This window comes from Nerophis lumbriciformis, linkage group LG11 (assembly GCF_033978685.3).
Source record: "Nerophis lumbriciformis linkage group LG11, RoL_Nlum_v2.1, whole genome shotgun sequence".
Taxonomy (NCBI): domain Eukaryota; kingdom Metazoa; phylum Chordata; class Actinopteri; order Syngnathiformes; family Syngnathidae; genus Nerophis; species Nerophis lumbriciformis.
This window is the reverse complement of record NC_084558.2, coordinates 47441849-47450827: the sequence shown is the minus strand read 5'-3', so window position 1 is coordinate 47450827 and position 8979 is coordinate 47441849. Positions and strand designations below refer to the sequence as shown.

General features: G+C 34.7%; 1 protein-coding gene across 1 annotated transcript in view; it reads right to left on the bottom strand.

The window, feature by feature from the left end:
* Positions 1–7488, bottom strand: part of camkk2 (calcium/calmodulin-dependent protein kinase kinase 2) — a 49778-nt gene extending 42290 nt beyond the window's left edge. The window contains exon 1 of the mRNA XM_061966466.2: positions 7212–7488. The gene's annotated coding sequence lies outside the window, so the exon portion shown is untranslated. The remainder of the gene's footprint in view (positions 1–7211) is intronic.
* Positions 7489–8979: the final 1491 nt, after the last annotated feature.

The following is an 8979-nucleotide window of genomic DNA, read 5'->3' as shown; positions in this document are numbered from 1 at the left end:
GTAGAAAATGGATGGATGGATAGGTATTTAATGACACAATCAAATCTCTAGACCCTGAATATAAGACGACTCATTATTTTCAGATTATTCTAACCAGAATATAAGACAACCCTGACTATTAAGACACCTGGTCTTATGGGACAGTTTTGGGGGGAAAATGTTGGTGACAAAATCAAAGAAGTCATGTGTGAAATTCTCAAGCTCAAATATAAGACGACATGTGGGGTTTTTTTAGACTATTTTGACCCAAATATAAAGACAAACCCTTACTTTTCAAGACACAATTTGAAATATATATATTTATGACAAAATCTAATTTCTACACCCTGAATATAGGACGACCCATCATTTTCAGACTGTTTTGACCCAAATATAAGACGACCCTGACAATCAGACAACTTTCCTTTTAAGACACAAAATGTTTTTGATGACAAAATCAAAGACATCACACAGGTATGTGTGAAATTCTCAACCTCAAATATAAGACGACGTGTCCTTTTTTAGACTGTTTTGACCCAAATATACAGACAACCCCTTACTTTTCAAGACACAATTTAGAATGGGAGAAAATGGATGGATGGATAGATATTTAATGACATAATCAAATCTCTAGACCCTGAATATAAGACGACTCATTATTTTCAGATTATTCTAACCAGAATATAAGACAACCCTGACTATTAAGACACCTGGTCTTATGGGACAGTTTTGGGGGGAAAATGTTGGTGACAAAATCAAAGAAGTCATGTGTGAAATTCTCAAGCTCAAATATAAGACGACATGTGCTATTTTTAGACTATTTTGACCATACTTGCCAACCCACCCGGATTTTCCGGGAGACTCCCGAAATTCAGCGCATCTCCCGAAAACCTCCCGGGACAAATTTTCTCCCGAAAAATCTCCCGAAATTCAGGCAGAGCTGGAAGCCACGCCCCGTCCAGCTCCATGCGGACCTGAGTGACGTGTCAACAGTCTGTATTCACGTCCGCTTTCCCACAATATAAACAGCGTGCCTGCCCAAACACGTTATAACTGTAGAATGATCGAGGGCGAGTTCTTGGTTTCTTATGTGGGTTTATTGTTAGGCAGTTTCATTAACGTCCTCCCAGCGCGGAAACAACACACAACAACAGCAGTCTTGTTTTATTCTACCGTAAAGCAGTTCGTCTGCCGTAAACAGCAATGTTGTTGTAATATATTGAGTTGGAGGCAATAACCAGGCGAGGGGATGAAGTACGTCTCTTTACTGTTGACTTCAGAACAGACTCACACACTTGACGTCAGGTGCGCAACACCACGTAAATCGTTGGCCAACCAAAAAGTAACCCCAGTACGCTATAGCCAACATTCACCAGGAGATGGCAACAGACAAACATAGATCACTCTATTACATTCCTCCCCTTTTAGAAATGTAGAAGTTACTCAAAATAAATAAACAACCCAACCAAAAAAATGCAGCAGCTCAATTAAAAAACTGTACTTAAGCCACATTCTTTTATTTTTTTTAGTACTGAACTCTTAACCCTCATTTGTAAACAATAACATGCTTATTATACAAACAGTATTTGTACACCTTTAACACAGATTTTTATACTGTCTTCAGGGATTCAGTTTTTTTGGTGGTACTCGAAACCTTTCTGGGTACCTGCGAAAGGGTGTTCAGCATGGTTAGAAAAATAGTGACAGAGAATAGAACAAGGATGGACAATTCAACCCTTAACTCAACAATGAGTAGATGAGTGTTATGTGTGGTGTATATGTGTAAATAAATGAACACTGAAATTCAAGTATTTATTTTATTTATATATATAATAAAATAAATATATATATAGTTAGAATTCACTGAAAGTCAAGTATTTCTTATATATATATATATATATATATATATATATATATATATATATATATATATATATATATATATATATATATATATATCTATCTATCTATCTATCTATCTATCTATCTATCTATCTATCTATCTATCTATCTATCTATCTATCTATCTATCTATATATATATATATATATATATATATATATATATATATATATATATATATATATATATATGAAATACTTGACTTGGTGAATTCTAGCTGTAAATATACTCCTCCCCTCTTAGCTACGCCCCCAACCGATTTATTTCTCATAAATCATACACATTACAACAGACTAGGGATGTCCCGATCCGATATTTGGATCGGATCGGCTGCCTATATTTGCCAAAAATTGCGTATCGGCAAGGCATGGGAAAACGCCGATCCAGATCCAGTTTTAAAAAAAAACTCTGGTCCGTGTTTTCCAACGCACCTATCTAAATAATACATTCCACTTTTCTGCTGCTCCGTAATTTCCGTTCCACATTTTCCAGCACACCTTCAACACATCCACAATTCTCGCAGTTGCTTTTAGCTGCTGGCATTACACGACAGGCTCTTCTCACTCTTTCCTGTGTCTCCCTCTCACAGACAGCAAGCGCAACTTCTTACACACGTCACATACTGTCACGTCATACGTCACATACTGTCACGTCATACGTCACATACTGTCACGTCATACGTCACATATGTATACGTCCTCTCCCAGCAGAGAGCGAGGTAGCGGCATGGCTAACGTTAGCTGTGATGCTAGCGCAGCCGCTAAGGTGCGCGCCTGCTCAAGCGTCCTCTGCGCACGGCAAATCTATGCCACGCACAAAATCAAATAAAAAAATAAGCGCATAACAATTTTCGACACACGGACACGACAGAGAAAACAGTTTTCGTCATCATTGTTCAAATATTGTGACGTCTGTCGAGACGCTTATCTCCATTCGGTGCCACACGCCCACACCATCAAAATGCTGAGGCAAAAATGTCCACATCAACACCGTATGAAAAAATTAGTGATTTTTTTAGTTGTGATTTCCTTCTCTGCATGAAAGTTTAAAAGTAGCATATATTTATGCAGTATGAAGAAGAATGTTTTAATGTAGACATGCAAGCCTTGAAAGAACATTTTGAAAATCAAGACTACATTTCCTGCAAATGGGTGCATTTCTACCCTATATTTTAACTTTAGATTTATTCTCATATCAAACTCTTTTGGCTGTCTTTTTGACACTTACATCAGGCACCCCCCTCCACACCCTGGATTATAAATAATGTAAATAATTCAATGTGATTATCTTGTGTGATGACTGTATTATGATGATAGTATATATCTGATAGTATATATCTGTATCATGAATCAATTTAAGTGGACCCCGACTTAAACAAGTTGAAAAACTTATTGGGGTGTTACCATTTAGTGGTCAATTGTACGGAATATGTACTTCACTGTGCAACCTACTAATAAAAGTCTCAATCAATCAATCAAAACACATAGAATCATCATACTGCTGTGATTATATGCATCAAGTGTTCATTCAAGGCTAAGGCAAAATATCGAGATATATATCGTGTATCGCAATATGGCCTTAAAATATCGCAATATTAAAAAAAGGCCATATCGCCCAGCCCTAGTTCAATGATGCCATTTCTGTTTGTCATGTATAATTTTGTCTATTTTGTGTTTATCCTTGAATAAACAGGTCAGTTTCTTGTTACCAACCATTGTCTATTATTCAAACTCCCCTAATTCAGCTGGCTCGTTGTTATCAAGAGTACTAAAACCCTTTTCAACATGATTCTGACAACTAAGTAGGCTAAATAACTTTAAACTTTAATACATGCTCGGATAGGCCAGTATCGGTCAGTATCGGTATCGGTCAGTATCGGTATCGGATCGGAAGTGCAAAAACCTGGATCGGGACATCCCTACAACAGACAGGAACGAAACAAAAGGAAAGCATGCCATTTGCACGAGAAGCTAAAGAAAAAACTTACTTAGCACAGGAATACTAGAAGCTAAGGTAACATAGCACAGGAATCATGAGCTCGAAAACCAGAATGCCAACGTAACAGTTGCAAATGCAAACAATGAAGCCACGACGAGTGACCGGAAAAGGTAGGCTTAAATAGAGTCTCTGATGAGCAACAGGTGCGCACACAAGGCAGGTGAAAATCATAAGTAACCATGGTGACTAAAACAAACCCCTGAAGTGCACAAAACAACTAAGGAAGTCCAAAACTAACAGAACATAACTAAACAAAACATGATCCGACCACATCATAATACATCACAGTTTCATATCATTTCACTTTACAGGAGTAGGAAGAAGTAAAGCTTATTTAATCCTACCCCTTTCCCACTTCATACAAATATATACATCATTTACTGACCTTTTTATGATAAAATACCTGTGAATTAGTATATACAACAGTTTTGTAATATGTAATTAATTAATTCAGTCATTATTAATATACTGAGATGAAGAATATCTTATTTCCAAAAAGGTTGAAAGTATTTCTCATAATTCTTCTTCTTTGTACTTTGTAAGCACTATTCATTTGAACATGATCATATCAGTACAATGTTTAACTTCTTTACTTCATCCATTCCATCATTTAATTCCACATCATTTTAGCTGTTTGCAATTTTACCAAATCGTCGAACTTTAATATTTTTGACTCAGTAAATAAAGTGTTTTTATGTTCTCTATATCCAACATTATGTATCAGTCTAATTGATCTTTTTTGTAACACGGTTAACGAATGTAGCGCACATTTGTAGTTATTTCCCCACATTTCTGCACAATAACTCAGATATGGTAATACTATAGTAGTGAGCAGTAGAGAATGTGAAGTGACTTGTTAAACCAAATATTGTGGGTTTTTTTTCCATTTACAACAACCTATCTGGACTCGATAAGAGAATCGATAAGAGAATCGATAAGGAATCGGTTCGATAAGAGGATTCGATAATAGGCTCGAACTTGATAATTTCTTATCAAACATCATCCCTAATATATATATGTATGTATGTATGTATGTATGTATCAGTGACGTGCGGTGAGGTTGATGGCTGGTGAGGCACTGACTTCATCACAGTCAGATTTACAAACATAAGAACCATAAAGAGTATCTTATTCACCATTTGATTGGCAGCAGTTAACGGGTTATGTTTAAAAGCTCATACCAGCATTCTTCCCTGCTTGGCACTCAGCATCAAGGGTTGGAATTGGGGGTTAAATCACCAAAAATGATTCCCGGGCGCGGCGCCGCTGCTGCCCACTGCTCCCCTGACCTCCCAGGGGGTGATCAAGGGGATGGGCCAAATGCAGAGGACAAATTTCATTACACCTAGTGTGTGTGTGAGACAATCATTGGTACTTTAACTTAACTTTAACTTTACACATACAAACTGTAGCACACAAAAAAGCACATTTAATAAAAAAAACGTTATTATGGTCTTACCTTTACTTAGAAATTAAGTCCATGCGCCGCAACTAAAGCCCTCACTTAAACTTTCCACGTGCAAGATTGAATCTATTTAAAAAAGTGTAACCGAGGGTTTATAAATGTCGCCTATACTGTATGAAACTACAAAATAACAAACACGGAGGCTCCAGTTTACACGAGGACCACTTTATTTACCTTCTTTCAAAAACTTCCGCTCCACTCCGTGTCATCACTCTCTTAGCGCCCTCAAAATAAGAGCTCAAGGCATATACTGTATAACAGCACATAACAGGAACTTAACATCACAAAGAGGAAAACCCATGAAAATAGGTTACAAAAGTTATTTAATAAGAAGCCAAAAAGTGCAAAAACAATAATGTTCGTGTTGGAGGAGTTGTGAATTAAATACACCTGCAGTCTGCAGGTGAACATAATGTTGTGGCCCTGCAGTCATTCACAACTCCTCCAACACGAACATTATTGTTTTTGCACTTTTTGGCTTCTTATGAAATAACTTTTTTAAATAGATTCAATCTTGCACGTGGAAAGTTTAAGTGTGGGCTTTAGTTGATATAACAATTCTACGGCGGGGGTGCAGGAGGCGGGATTACTGGAGCCTCAGCCAGTGCGTCTTTTGCAGCCGTTTTATGATCGCTCAGCACAAGAAATACGTCACACATACAGTTGTTGACAAAATACACTGTACATTATATACCTCAGCTAACTAAACTATGGAAATGTATAATATAATTCATATAGCAATACAGTCTCACTGCACAGCAGGCCAGCAGTTAGCCGAGTCCGGAATCCATGTTGAGGCACTGAGTGACGTGCCTCAACTGGCTGCCGTTCACCGCACCGTCCCTTCTCAGTATTTGAACGGCAAATGTGAAAATTCAGCGATTTTGAATAAAAATAATCTAAAACTGGTGAAGTTAAATGGAAAATAACTTTATAGTATAATCACTGGATACATATAACAATTTAATTAATTTTTTTTCTTTTTACATTTTTTTTTCTTTCCATGATGGCAGGTGAGGCGGGGTCTCACCTGCCTCTAGTGACTGCACGTCACTGATACATACATATATATACACATATATATATATATATATATATATATATATATATATATATATATATATATATATATATATATATATATATATATATATACATATGTATATATATACATATATAAAAATATACATATATATATATACATATATATACATACATATATATATATATACATATATATAAATATATACATATATATATACAAATATATATATATATATACATATTTATATATATATATATATATACATATATTTATATATATATATATATAAATATATACATATATATATAAATATATATAAATATATACATATATATAAATATACACATATATATATATATATGTGTATATTTATATATATATGTATATATTTATATATATTTATATGTATATGTATATATTTATATATATATATATATATATATATATATATATTCAGCTTTGACCACAATATAAGCCGACCACTTTTTAAAGATGTGGTTTTGGGAAACTGATCCTTGATTGATCCCGATTATGGTAAAAATAATATTCACAAATATTTTGAGTGATACTGGAGTCACAATTGATACCACGATTATTCATTAATCGTGATAAAGTGATCATGAAAAAATAAAAATATTTTATGTGGGGAAAGGGGCGCTAGCAGCCGGCTAACGTTAGCATCCTGAGCTAACAATGTTGTGTCCAGATGTTGAAAGGAGGCGAGGATGCTGCCGTCAACGTCCGAGTTCGGACGTCAAACAAGCCATGTCGGTGATTAAATAAAGCCCCAAAAAGGCGCTGATAAGGCGGATAAAAGCTTACCTGGACGCGCTGGGACGACAATGGTGTCGGCTTGTGGAGATGTGACAGCTAGCTTAGCCGAGAGAAGCAACGTTAGCCTGACGTGACGGCGCAAATATGACAATATTATGACAACATGTCCCACTAAGCAGGATCATTCGGGGGCTCTTAAAGACGGGAGACACCCGCCGAGAGGAGAGGAGAGCGCGGTGGCTTTTGTTCAAAACGTCGTTTATCTTATGACCTAAATATTACACTTCGGGGATGGGACTTCACTGAGCGGCCATTGGCGCCCCTGGTGGCGCGTCGGAGAACTGCAAGACCCTTGAACTAAAAAGCCCCCAGTTTTGTAAGTCTTGACAAATGTGGATTTTTTTGTTGGTATTCACATGCGAGTCTCGACAAATGTCGCTTTTTATTTGGATTTACAGCAACCACACCCTGCAAACATGAGGCGAAATGAACGCAAAGAGAAATGGTTTTTTTTAACAGGTGGAAGCGGCTTTACTCCTCACGCCACATTCCAAACTCATTAGAATTAATTGTACTATTGGTGTGGCTCTCATCTTCTTCTGGAATGTTCTGATTAAAGAGAAACTTAAAAGACGCAATTCTCGTAATGTATTATTCAGTATTTCACTCACAATAAACCGGTAAGAAAAGCTCCTCCTGGCTGCTTAAGTGCGACTTATACTCGTGTTGAGACTAAAGTGGTGTTGTTTCAACATTTATTTGTAAATTTTTTTTTTTTTTTTTAAATCACAGAATGTTAAATCTCATGAAAGAAAAAAAAGCGACCCCGACTTTGCAGTACGTTCAAGATAAAAATGTACAACGCATTAGAGAAGCCAAACAAATGTGTCAATTATGAAACAAAATAGAAAAAAATAAAATACTATCAATAAGTTATTTTAATCCAAAACATTAATTCCTAAAAAAAAATATATACACTTTTTAATATATGTATGTATATATTTGTGTACCCTGCCTTCCGCCGGAATGCAGGTGAGATATAGGCTCCAGAACCCCCGTGACCCCAAAAAGGGACAAGCGGTAGAAAATGGATGGATGGTATATATATTTATATATATATACATACACACAATATTTGTATACATGTGTTTGTATACATGTATAAAAAATACACTTTTTTTGCAAAGTACATATTTCCTTTTTGCAAAAAAAGGATATATTTATTTGCTAAAAAGTGCATATAATATATATACATATATATATATACATATACACAATATTTGTATACGTGTTTGTATACATGTATAAAAAAATACACTTTTTTTGCAAAGTACATATTTCCTTTTTGCAAAAAAAGGATATATTTGCTAAAAAGTGCATATAATATATATACATATACATATATATACACAATATTTGTATACGTGTTTGTATACATGTATAAAAAATACACTTTTTTTGCAAAGTACATATTTCCTTTTTGCAAAAAAAGGATATATTTGCTAAAAAGTGCATATAATATATATACATATATATATATATACACAATATTTGTATACGTGTTTGTATACATGTATAAAAAATACACTTTTTATTGCAAAGTACATATTTCCTTTTTGCAAAAAAAGGATATATTTATTTGCTAAAAAGTGCATGTAATATATATACATATATACACACACACATACACACTTAAATCAAAATTTGTTTTTGCAATTAATTTTTGGATTAAAATCCTTATTGATAATGAAACTGTTGCTTTTAATATTTATATTAAATGTTTTTATATATTTTATAAATAAAAACATGAATACAT